Source organism: Sceloporus occidentalis, unplaced genomic scaffold, assembly GCF_023333645.1.
Source record: "Sceloporus occidentalis isolate IW3139 unplaced genomic scaffold, rSceOcc1.0.p SCAF_4, whole genome shotgun sequence".
Lineage (NCBI taxonomy): Eukaryota > Metazoa > Chordata > Lepidosauria > Squamata > Phrynosomatidae > Sceloporus > Sceloporus occidentalis.
This window is the reverse complement of record NW_028316984.1, coordinates 54451640-54465647: the sequence shown is the minus strand read 5'-3', so window position 1 is coordinate 54465647 and position 14008 is coordinate 54451640.

The window sequence follows — 14008 nt, the reverse complement described above, 5'->3', positions numbered from 1 at the left end:
TGGGAATTGAACCTTGGTTTTCAGCATTGTAGTCTAACACTCAAACCACTATACCACAACAGCTCTCTCAACTATAGTAGATCAACAAAATTACTTGTTAAATTGGCACTGATATAAAGAGATTACTTTGTGTGGCTTTTAAATCATGATTAGACCCAGAAAAAAATCAGCTTTGGCGATACATATTGCATGATGATGCTTCTGACTTATAGCTGCTGCATCCCTTCTCACTGATGGGAGAAACCCATCAATGACCTTGCAATCATACAATTCCCTAGGTGCAAAATGTTCTGCTAGAACAGTTGCAGTATTGGCAGCCATGTGGCATCAGTATTTCCTCCTCTTCCCCTGTTCTCCCCTCCCACCTTGCTATTCCCAAGCAGGCCTGTATTTTTAAAATTTCTTTAAAAAACACCTTCAATCGCAGTACCAGAAAAAGTGTGTGTGTGTGTGTGTGTGTGTGTGTGTGTGTGTGAAATAACCAAAAGGCATGTTGGGTAGGACATAGGGAAGGAAGGCAGTGTTAAGGGGAATCAGGAAGACAGCACAATGGTGGTGGCAGCTCCAATCATTTAATTGCAAAATGCTTTGAAACCAAAAGGTTTCCATTTTTTTAAAAAAAATTGATGCAATTGCTGTGAGAACGGGGCTCATGTGGCAATCTCCTAATTTCACTGATTTATGAGACACTGTCATATAGTGGTTTAGGTGTTTGAACAAGACTCTGGAAGTCCAGGGTTCAAAACCCTGCTTAGCCATGGAAACCAATAAGGTGACTGGGCAAATCACACTCTCCCTGCCTTAGAGGAAGGCAGTGGCAAACTTTAAACAAATGTGGCCAAGAAAACTCTAGGATAGGTTTGCTAGAAGCCTATAATAGCACATAACAGCACGTTGAAGGCACATAACAGCAGAAATAAATCTCATTGATCCAGTAGGGTCACTCTTATTTGGAACTGCCAATAAAATTCAGGCAGTAGTGTGCAAGCACACAATATATTATAATCCCACTGTAATAAATGCTGCATATCTGGTGGGATCTTCCTGGCAGTGAGGCAATATACATTCATGTTGAAAGAAAGACCTTTGCACACAACTATTCTATCACTCACTCAAGTGGAAAGTTTTATGGATGTATTTCTCAGCTGCAAGCTTGTGGAATGATGCGCCTGGTTTGTTCTTCCTCTACAGTGTGCTACGATCCAGTTGATATACAATAATAGTCAATGGATTATGTTGGTGCATGTTAATGAGAAAGAAGGGAGAGGTTTTATATAATTGCTGCAACCACCACGATCTTCAGGAAGCTGAAATTTAACCCAAATGTTCAGAAGAAAATGTACTGGAAAAGCTCTCTTGCTAAGGGAACAATAAAAAATGTTAAATTCCCCCGTACTGCGATTTCTTCATGTTTGTCTGGGCTCTACAACAGACTAGAACCAAGAAAAAAAGGGAATGTATATTAACAGGAGAAAAATGTCTTAGGTAGTATCAAATATCTATTCATAGTTGAAAATAATTTAGCCTCTGGAATTCCTGAAGCTCTTTGAAGCAATTTTGTTATACATGTCCAGTGGTCTATAGCCTCCTTTGAGTTTCTGAAGGTAATGATGCTTCTCATACTGATCTTCAGGCCCATTGCTTTCTAATTTGCTTATGTTGTCCTTAGTGAGGATGAAAACTCTTTATCCCTATAGAAATCAATAATTGATTTTAAATGGCTTGATGTAGGCTGGTTTAGATGGCGTAGCAGTAGAGGAACAAGTGGCAGGACTGCATTCCCTTGGCCCCTTCTCTTGCTTTACCTCTTCTCTCTTCCCATTGCATGTTGGTTTGGGAGCTGTGATTCTAGATTGTCTAAAGCATTTATGAAAGTAGGTTATAACTAATACACCTAGTTGACAAGGTTCTCATACCCTCCAACATAACATAGATGAAAGTGGGGACATGTGGCCAAGAAAAACCAGTGTGTGGTGCAGATGGCAAAGGTAATTAGTGAGGAAGAACATATGAGTGAAAATCTGCAGCACCTTGCTTTTGCCTGAGCCTACTGGGAAGGGAAAGATTGTGCCCCTATACTCTTCCCTCCCCCCACTTTTGCACTCTGATCCAGTTCACAACAACTGAAATAAACTGATGACAAAGGGGAAAGTGGGGGGAAGAAAGAGAAACTGGGACATTTAAAAAGCAGCTGAAAAAGCGAGACAGCACAGGATTAACCAGGACTGTCTCTATCAAACTGGGACAGTTGGAGGTATGGTTTCTGTATTGCTAGGTCAGTGGCTCTTAAACTTTGGTATAATATGGGTTATTATTTCTGTTTGCTTGTTCTTTGTAAATCACCACATTTTTACTACTTTAAGGAAAAACTTGAAAGCTTCTAAATTAAATCCCAACTGCTCTGTTTTTCCTCTATGGCAGTGATCCAACATATTTACATATGTACATGGGGACAGAGAAGGGAGGCATATTTCAACTTGTAGATTCCCAAGAACACTAGGGAGATTTGAAGACAATAGTTAGACCACAGATAATACTGAGTCAGACTACACCAGAGGTTCATCACACACTCCCACTACTCTCACAGGTTCAACTAGTGGAAAGATGTCAGAAGGACTTTTTGGTGGTTCACCCTGGGCTCTAGAACTCCCTTCCTTGGGGAGGGAGGATTTTGGCTGGTTCCTTGCACTGGCAGCTGAACTCTTAATATAATTTCAAGAGACTAATAATAATAATAATAATAATGGACTATTAATAGGGTGCTGTGGTGTTTTTAGTATGCTTTTTATTATTTTTACTCATACATTTTCAAGTGTTTTTTTTTAAAGTTATTGAAAGTTTATTTTAATGGAGGAGGACAAGGAACAGGCAAAAGAAGGAGAATTATTTGTTTTAAAGTGTCATCTGGAAATCCCCGCCACCAAAGTCTCATAACCCAGTACGCAGCCAGGACAGGGTAAAAATGGAGAAAGACATTCAGAAAAACACAACAAAATTGAGACCGTGAGTCTGTCAGATCCCAAGATCAATTTAATCTGTTTTAATTATGAACAGCAATCTAACACAGATTTCCTGATGGAAGCAAGTATGTTTTCCCCACTGCTTTGGGTATATCCTTTCATTTGTATCCTAATACAGATTTTAGCTAAGGGTGGAGCCTTTGCTGCTATAAGAGATAAGAATCCTCTCCCTCCCCCCTTCTTTAATTTGGTCTGAGCACCACTAAAGTTTGCCATAAAGCTTTGCATTCACAGAGACTTATATGATTTTTTTAAAGAAAAAAAAAAGCATTGTAGAAGTGGAAACATTTTGTCGTGAATTAAAAAGAAAAAGAAAAGAAATATTTTTATACTGTGCTCCATTCACAGACCACATCAGAGTAGTCTAAGAATAGAATAGATCAAGTATATTTTATGGAAATATAATGAGAAAAGGATGTGTTCCCAAAACTCACTCTGAACAAAGGAATGCAACATAGTCAGGAATACTTTAATGTGCCTAACAATTTTCTCATGTGAAAGGCTGAAAGAATGGCCTTTGGTTTGAATCTTCCAAGTCTCCCCTGACATCCACAAGCTGAAATCAGGATCGAGAAAGAGATTGAGAGGGAGGGAAAAGAAATGAAAACACAACAATAAAAGGAAGAACACGTTGGATCAGAGGCCTCAAGTGTGATATAAAGAAATTTTGGGACAATACAGGCATGAATTCCCCCCCCCCCCCATTTCATTTCATTGATATTTATTTGTAAGTTCCAAATTCTGAAAAGTAAATTTGAGGAAGCTTCTCTTCCATTTGCATCTTTGCTTTTGTAGTTTAAAAAAGAAAGAAAAAGAAAAAGAGAGGGAGAGGGTAAATATTGCTGTTATTTTATTTCTGTTGCCTTTTGTCAAAGAACTCTGTTGCTTAGATAACAAGGTGACAGTATTTACAGGTAGCAAAACGCCTGTCAAATTCAAGCCTAGCAGGAGAAGGTAATGTGGTCTTATAAAACAATATATTCTTTTCTGAGCAACAGAGTGTCTTAAATGTTACATTGTTCTGGAAAAAATAATAGATGCATGTGAGCTTGCAATTATAAAACTGCCAATGATGATTAAATAAACTCCGTAAGAAGGGCATATTTATATTCAATATAATTAAATTTGTTTTAGTCAGTTGAAGTTATACAGATAACAGTATAATAATGTACTTTCATTCCCATATGTAGACATAGTTAATAAATTAAGGAAAATATACAAATGAATAAATAATGCAATCCTACTGTTCATCAAAGGGGGATAATATGTGGCTTTTCAAATGTTGGACTGCAATTCCCATAATCTCCAACCACGTAAAAGAGTAAAATAATTGTGAAGTTGAAGGCTTTCATGTCCAGCATCCATAGTTTTTTGCGGCTATGTGGCCATGTTCTAGCAGAGTTTCTTCTTGACGTTTCACCAGCATCTGTGGCTGGCATCTTCAGAGAATGCTTGCCTGGAAAAAGTGGGTATATATATACTGAGTGAGCCTGGGAATGCAGGAGTGATTTGCATGTGTATTGTTCTGTGCTGATGGCAGACCTCAGTATCTGCTAATTGGTGATCATTTTCTGCTGGGAAAGCCCTTGAATCTGAATGGTTTCCCATTGCATTTGCTGAGTCCTCATTTTGCTATTCTTCAGGACTGAAAGCCAAATTTTGTTCAAGGGTTTCTTCTTTCTGGTTGAAATTATCCAGATGTTTGTGGAGTAGAGTACATCATGGTGGTGGAGAAGCTGCAACAAAAAGGAGTTTTCACATTTGGTATACTTCATAATGCAGTATGACACTGCTTTAACTGCCATGACTCAATGCTATAGAATCTTGGGATTTGTAGTTTTGTGGGGACCAGAACTCTCTGACAGAGGAGCCTAATTATCTCACAAAACAACAAATCCACAAAACAACAAATCCATAGTTCGATCATAGCATCGAACTATGGCAATTAAAGTAGTGTCAAACAGGATTATTTCTACGGTGCAGATAAGACCTAGGTTACAGCTGTAACCAGTTACAATTTATCTGGTATTGTTATTATTATTATATTGATAATTTAATAGATGTATTGGGCACTTACCAAGATAAATAGCTTATTATTTTAATTATATCAAGCTAGTATCTTCTGTTTTCAAGATTAAAAAAGAGAGGAAAAATCAGCGATGGCTTTTGAGCACTTAGACAGCATTAAACTCTTACACAATACAGCTCTCAGCATCTAAAAAACTACCCTAAGTTGTTTGATGACAGCCTATATAGCAAGCTTTTCATCTAATTTTTCCATTCATGTCACATTTTGATGTGCTATATTATTTAGCAGCCAAGTGTTAAAAACTTAAAGCTCTGTGTTAAATTAACAACACCAACACCAACAACTCCTCCAATTGCTATCTCCTATTAGGGAGGGAAATGCTTGATGGTCCTAACTCAGCAGTGAATATCACTATAACCAAGTTTTGGAATCAAGCTCTCTAAAAAAATGTCCTTCAACTACACTTTAAAAAGGAATTGGTGAGCCTAAGATGTTTTCCCTGCTTAATTTAATTTGGAAAACTTCGACCAGAAAATGAAGTTATTAGCAGGTTGCTAGTTTCAGAGATAAGATGATGTCACAGGAAAGCAGTCAAGTGAGTTCTATGTCAGAAGATAATATATGTATCTGTCATGATCGAATGATAGATAGATAAGCTATAAAGTGGTATGGAAGTGGTGAAAATAGTACATTCAAAATGAGAACTACATTCACTAACTCTAGATTTTCCTTTTAGGATATCTTGTGGCTGTGATCACTCTCTCTTTCTCTTTCAAACATGGCAACATGCTCAGAGAATTGAAAAACAGCAGTAGAGAAGTCAGGCAATGCTCCTGGTATATAACATTGACTAAGCGCTTGTCTACGTGGGCCAAATAAAACATTCTCACCTCATGTATGGGACAATTTGGGCCGGATCTAGGCCTTTTCATCACCTGAAGGTTTTAATCTGGAGAAAAAAAGGTGGGGATTTACTCTGGATTTGAGCAAAAGTTCAGGATATTCCTGTGTTTGTGTGTGCACTGAACTCCATGGTAATGTCAGTGTGTGGTCGGGGCCAAGAGGAGGTTTTGGTAGGTGGGACTGTTGGGTCTGGCATGCCAGGTATATACCACCATGCCTTTCTACTTCGGTGTATGTTCAGCTATGAGGTCAGCAGTAAGGGGTTAGATCAGGCTAGTCCTTCCCTCTTCCTCCCCACAGCCCAAGTGTCACATTGGTTTTACTTTTTTTACTCCCCCCTCTGATCCCTCCACCAATAATTCACTCACTCACACACTTCTTTCCCTAGTCCAGAAGCTGTGAATGCATTCAAAAATGGGTTCTTTGACATCCAGGGTGGGACAGGGGTTGAAGAGAAGATAAGCACAATGGCACACCTGTGGACACAAGGATGGGACCTCCATTGAGTGACTCTGGAGCTCTTTGAAACATCTCTCTGTCTCCAGCCTGACTCAGAAAGTTGAGAAGTATGCTCCAAGGGTGACTGTAGGGAGTAGACTAAGGTCAAAGCCACTGACTTTTGTTCCTCTCTGATTTTTGTGACCCTTATCCCTGTATACAGGTGGGTACTGAGTACCTGTAGCCAGTACACTGGTGTTTTCCACCATCTTGAAATCTGTTGCTTCTAGTGGCCAGACTAGATGTTAGGAGCATAAAAAATGGCTGGATTGGTCCATCTAGTGCCTTGCTGTTCAGACTGACTGGCAGTAGTGTTACAAGGTTTCATGCAGGAGTGTTTCCTGGCCCCATATTGAGATAATGGAGAATGAACTCAGAACCTTCTGCATGTAAACTTGGTGTTCCATCCTTGAGCAGTGTCCCAACATTTAATGAAGCTGTGGCCATTTCCTGTCACATCTCAAAATACAGATGCAGGAATAATGTTGATGCTACATGCTCTCTCTCTCTCTCTCTCTCTCTCTCTCTCTCTCTCTCTCTCTCTCTAAAGCATTGTCTCAGTCAGTTTGGTGTGGCTTGATGGCACACAGTGTTGATTTATGACCAACTAAATGAACCATGGACCATTTCAAGTGTTTGTAATGCAACTCACACCTACATGGCAGCAGGGTGGGTGGCTGGGTTCTGAGACTAATTCTCTCTAGGATATATGTGGGAAGAGCTCCAAATGGGGAGGTCAAATCTGGCTAGAGTGGAGAAGCAGTAATTCTGATTTAATGACAGATGCAGTCCAAAGGAATCAGGGATGCTGAGTTTGCTTTGGGACTGGCACTTCTGTCCCATGTGCCTGCTTGCTTCCCACCTGCTTAAAGTGTACAATTTAAAAAAACTGTAATTACAAAAGAACCATGTGTCCCTTACATTTTTCCACCTTTCTTTCTCCTATGGAATGTTTTATTTTTAACAGCCCTGGATCTATTAGTACTTTGGGAGTGAAGGAGCTCTAAACAGTAAAGGTGGAGGGGAAAAGACTCTTAGCTCTTAGAGTCCTCACAACAGAATTATTTTAGAACCCTAAACAAATCACAATGAATTTAAGGTTGAAGCATACAGGACAGCAAAAGAAATATAGTTGGTAATTAGTCTACATGGATTTCTTTGTCTCTTTTTTAAAAACCAACAATGCAGGATGAATAATTGTTCTGCACATGTTTTATACATTTGGTGTTTTTTTCCCTTCTCCTTTACACATGTTCTGTGATAATTAAGTAATTTACATTGTTTCTTTCGAAAGAGAGGTGCAGTGGCCTTATTCATGGAATGTTTCCGTGGATTATTCTCCTGAGCATCTAATAAAACAACAACATCAAATCAAACTACAGCATGTCAAGCCCTTGTTCTGTCAGTTCAGTGATGTTTACAGAAAATGGAGCATATGCTTTTTGAAAGAATTTTTTCTTAAAATAAGCAAAGCAACTGATACAATATAAGAAAGTCATAGCTTTTAGCCTGTTGTTTCAGCAGCAGCACTACCACCACCAAACAATAACAGAGGAGTCTTGGGATACCATAAAGATGAATAAATATATATATATATTGTGAATGGCAGAATCTACTATATTAAACAACACATCACCTGTCGGCCCTGCAATCTTTATTTCATTGAATGCGGCCATACAAAATGTCATTTGCAGTATGTTGGTATGTCTGGGGTGTAGAAAGGGTCTGGGGTGTAAGAAAGCAGCCACCATACCATGCTTTTTTTTTAACACCCCCTCCCCCCTCTCCTCCCAGCAATGTTGTTCAGTATTTTATTCATTGTCTTTTGGCTGATAGCCATGCCTCAGCTCCCCATAATTATGAGTGGTGTTCAGGAGGTGAAATACGAGTGGTGATTCAGGAGGTGAAATGCTGACTGCCAATCATTGGAAAGATCTCCACCATGACAGACCCCCCCCCCCCCCCGGTCCCCATTTTCACCATAATTTTACTGCCTCTCTCAACTGGGCTGGGAGGATTTGTATTTTGAAGACAGGTTGTAAACATCCCTTCTTTCCCTCTGATTGTTCTTAATATCATTGGAATGGGAAGGAAGTTAAATCTTCCACTTGCAGAAGCAAAGCTGAGGTAGCATGCAGGTTTAAACCCCAACCCCACTAACTTTCTGGAACTCAAAGGAAGCTGATGCTCTTCTTCCACCCCATGATCTCCAGGAGCAAAGTTGGGCTCAAAGGTAGGACTTAAACTTCTCCTCCAACACAATGTTTTTTACAACATACACCTGGAGGTAAATCAGGGTTTCTGTGCTTAAAATAGTTTTTGCTGTTCTTTCTCCTTAATGTTTATCTCAATTTTTTTTTTGCCACCACACTCTTTTTTTGCTCAGCCACAAGTGTCCTGGTTTTCTTCTGTGAAATATTGGAGAATATTCTACAGGCTGCTTGTTGGTGAGCCCTGGTATTCAGGTTTGTGATAGGACAACTGGAATGTCATTCTCCACAAGCCATATGTACATTTGTATAGTGACACCTTTTTTCTGTGAAAAAAACCCCACCTTCTGTATCTCTTAGAAGGGAAGAGTGGAAAGATCCACATAGAAAGAAATTTCCCAGCAATTTGACTTTCTTGCATGTTGAGATGTTGTCCAGTCATATATGGTTTTATCTTTGTATCAGGTGATAGTAATTTGGTTCAAAGATAATTGAGTCATGATTAAGGGGACTATCAGTCAGACTTTGCTTGGTTTCTTTTTAACTCCTGATACACTTTCTAGAGCTGATCATTTTCTGGCCCATTTGTTAATCCTACATCTGGATGGAAACTACAGAGGCCATTTCTCATCCTTCACTAAACAGAATTTGAAAATAGGAAAGTACTGTATTTGTTTCCTGTTTTTGATGTTTCCTACTAGGATGTGGCTTGGCTCACTACTCTGAATCATCTGGATTTTACATAAAAAAAAGAGTTCCACAAAAGACTGATGTGGGAAAACTTGTCTTCTCCTATTTTGCCATGCTAGAGGTTGACTAATCTGTACAGGGAGAGTTCAGTCACTCAGACCTCTAAGATGATGATCAAAATACTAATAATCAAAAGTCCAAATCTAATATTCCCCAAACTGCTTTGATTTTTTAATCAATATGTGTATATATAACTCTAATCACTAAAATGAGGATCAGCCAAGCCATTGTGTTGCCCATGTATGGATGTGAGAGCTGGATAGTGAAGAAAGCTGATGGGAAGAAAATCAAATTATTTGAGAGGCGATGCTGGAGAAAAGTATTGAGGATACTGAGGACAGCCAAGATGACAAAGAAATGGGATAGAACAGATCAAACCTGAACTCTCTCTGAAAGCTGGGATCACTAAATTGAGGCTGTTGTATTTTGGCCACATCATGAGAAGAAATGAATCATTAGAAAAGGCAATTATGCTAGAAAAGGTGGAAGACTGTAGAAAGAGAGGAAAACCACATGGCAGATAGTTAGACTTGATGAAGTAGGTCATGGGCCTGGTCCCACAGGACCTGAGCAGGAAGGATGAGGACAGAAGGGCTTGGAGAAGTCTCATTCACAGGTTGAGTGTGTGTGTGCGTGTGCGAGCGCGCATGCAAGCATGCATGCATACGTGCATATGTATATATATATTCACACACGTGTATATACTCACATATGCATACAGACACCACCTTTGCATTACAGAAGAAGGCAGGAGAAAGGTCTCCTTTTGAATTCCTTAGGCTGGGATGGGACTTGTGCATCCCCTCTGATGTTCCTTGACTGAATCTTCTGGTATTCCTCACCATTGGCAGTGCTGTCTAGGGCTGCTAGAAGTTGCAATCCAACAAATCTGGAGAACCACACTATGTCTTTACCTGTATCATTTCTTGGAGAAACTTTCTTATTATTGAAAAATGTACCATTCAACACCTGTTCTCTAATCTGTCAGAGTTCTTTCTAATAGTTAATTCATACTTCTGGATTTGTTTCCACTTTTTCATAGAATTAAACTCCCCCTCCTGCTCTTTTTTTCCTTGAAAATTCTTACTCCCTTTGCAACTGCAGTGTGGAACTTGAATTCTAAATGGCTCCCTAGTTTAAGATTTGATGTTCCCTAGCTGAGAAGCAAAAAGCAATATTGCTACATTTATCTTTTTATGAAATGCATTACACAGAGTATAATTTGTGTCTCTGTAATAATCTACTGTTTTCAATTAGAGATTAAACTAGTTACTATAAAGGTCTGAAGAAAATACAGTGACTTTTTCTTTAAAAAAATCTTCCATACAAAGTGTGGGAATGTTACTGAGACTATATTCCGTTTACTGTAAATCAGCTTCACAAATGCAACTTACAGTGGCGAGGCAAAGAAATGAGATTAACAAAAAGGGGAAAATAGTAGATAATCATATTTACAAAAGCTGATGAACTTGTGCTCCATAAGGACCTGAATTGCCTCTCATCTGAGATCAGTTCATTTTTGTTTAGGCATCTCATATTTGCCTGATTCGCTCAGCAGCTCAGATGGATTTGCTCAATCTGACTAGATGCAATCGATTAGAATGGTTGCTGTGCTAAAGGCTTTTGTGATGGATACAAGCTACAAGTCGAGATTGTCTGGGTGACACTGTGACTTCTTTTGGCATTTGAAAGTCTACAGCCAGTTGTTACATGTGTGGGGTGATGAGAAGGGCAGTAGCTCAAAGTCAGTAGGTTGTTTGTTCAGGATGCTGGTGGTGGTGGTGATCCTGTGCAGCATCTTGCCTGATACTTACAGCCAATGCTTGAAATATGAAAGCAAAGATTCAAGGATCCTTTATAAATTCCCCAGGCCCACTCACGACTCCTCTTCATTTATCAAAACCACATTTCCCTACAGGTTACAGTATGAGGCACCATCATACAAGGTGGAGAGCACTCCTTGCTCCTGGATCAGGGATGTTGAGTGTCATGGGTCACATACATCCTGCAGGTGGTGTCATCCAGACTGCTAGTTTCCTGCTGCCTATATTTCTCATCAATGATTTCCATTCCTACTCTACTGTGAGGCATTTTAAGTGTCTCAGGGGCTATACAGACTGGCACTTTGTGCTGGCTTGTAGGCAGAGCCACGGTACAGCATCTGCACGCTGGACGCTGTGTCTCTGCCCCTATCATGTCATGACGCCTTGCACTCTGCAGCATCATGGCGCAGCCCTGGTGATACATCTAGATGATGCAGTGCTGAAAGGGCATCACAAAGCCACACTGCCATGGCTATGACCCCCTGTAGAGGGTGCAAAAAGGAGCCAGTTTTCCCAGCTCCTTTTTGTGCTCTCTAGAGGCCAGATTGGTGCTGTGGCATGCGATTGCTGCAGCATTGATCCGGCCAGTAAAGAGGCAGCTGGATGCCACCCATCTGTACAGCCCCTGAGTTAATATACCAGTGGAAGATTTTAAAATCTTGATTACAGGTTGGAAGGAGCATCCAGATTACAGGATGGAAGGAACATCCAATGAAGGAAATGACCTTCCCTCATTGCAATAAGGATTTTAAGAAGTCTCTATGGGTGCCCTGTGGATCTTTGGAAAAAGCTAAACTGCAGTGCCTTTCAATGTGGAATGAGTCTTTGTAGGGAGATTATGGCATGGAGAAAAAGACCTGAAATAGATTCGGGATTGCAAACTCAAAAATGGGCATTATCCCACGTAAATTCGCCGCCACTGCCGCCGGGCAACTACAACCCAGGTTCCAGCCACATGCAGCCAGCTGCTTTGCAAAAATTGGAGTTTTCCATGTTTGCAAAGCCATCAGCAGCATGTGACTTGGACCCGGGTTGCAGTTGCCCGACAGCAGCGGTGGTGATTTTTACGTGTGATAATACCTGCTTTTGAGTTTGCAATCCCAAATCTATTTTGTGTTCTCCCGCCCCCCCATGCGATTATCTCCTAACTTTCCCTGTCCAGTGCTTTAACTATATCTGAAATATAAATCACTCCTTTCATAGTGGAAAAAAGGTTTTAAAATGCTTCGGTGTGTATATGAGTTCATGCATGGTTGTTTGCATGCTACTGAATCTTGAACAGAACAAATGTTCCTGAGATTCAACTTATTAGAAGTTTCACCATTCACATAATCACTAGGACTTTCTACTTGGAAGAGCCTCTGCAGGGTATCTCTAGGATTCTTACCTGAGTTGGGGCTTCCAATAAACAAAGTGTTGAGATGTGAGCGGTGACAGCAAATTATTGCAGAATTGTGTGTCATGCAGCTAGCTATCTACATCTTAAGCTAGCCTACTTTTTGGAGTTAGCTTTTATGCATGGAATGGATAGGGACACTATTTTGTTCCTTGCCTTGAGCAAATGTTTTGTTTCATTTCTGATCCTTACCTGTAGTGAAGACCAAGTTGCTGTAGTATTTCCAGACAGTAAGCAAGTTGGCCATAATGGTTAGAAATCCAGCTTTTTTTTTGGGGGGGGGGGAGAAAGGGGGATGATGTGTTATGCACAATTTCATGTGTGCAAACATATGGCATGTCATATGCAAACATATGCCAATGAAGCTAAGTATTCTAACCAGTTGAACAGCCGGGGGGAATTAAAATGACAAATAGGACTAGCACAAAGATAAAAATTAGACTATCCACCTCTAGCCCCTGCTACTAAACTGATTATGCTGGGTTTTGCTGAATGGCAGCAAGCACAGGGTTTTGGCAGAACCAAAATGACCCCAATCCCACAAATGAATCTGAGAATCAGTCAATACGATGATCTAGCAGACAAGTGTGTATTTAGCTTACTGAACTGACTTTCTCCTTATGCCAGAGAAACTGTTCATGAAAAGGCACAGTTTTATAGGGAATCTATATAAGTATTGGTATCATCCATACAAAGCATAGCAGACCTCACAGAATTCTGGATTCTTTTGTTTCCTTAGTAATCTGTGAAAGTTGTGCTATAAGAAGTGTTTGTTAATTAATGTTTGGCAGATGATAGTGCACACACTGGGCTGTGGTTGTGAAAGGCAAGCCACCAAGAAGATGCTCTGTGTAGTGTCATAGCCAAAGGCAGGAGAGTATTTGTTCCCTTCTGAAGCTGAAGCAAAAATTTTCTTCTCCAAGAGGGATCAGATTGTTGGCTGAAGCTCAAGCAACTCATTTGGGGGTTGCATAACTAGTTAGCATGCCAGAATCTCATTCGTTATTGAAATTAACCAGACAAACTCTTCCATCAGCTAAAAACAGCAACAAACTACCACCCACAGAATCAAGAAAGAGCTATTGGTCTGTCAGTTCTTCCCATGACAAGATAGGATGAGGTTTCCTGTGCTGAGTAAAACTTTGCATTTTGGGCTCAGTTTCTGGTGGGTCCTTCTGGCAGTTCCATTATGTTTCACCTTTACAACCATATTTCCCCAGAACCTATAGACTTGTATTTCCTAGAATCTGCCAAGTGAGTCATGACTGGTGCTGGATTGCTACTCTGCCTCTTTTGTGGTCAGAAATATGAGAGCTTCTTCATATCTCCAACATTTGCTCTTGGCTATGCAATATGGTCATTAACTTTACAACACCCAA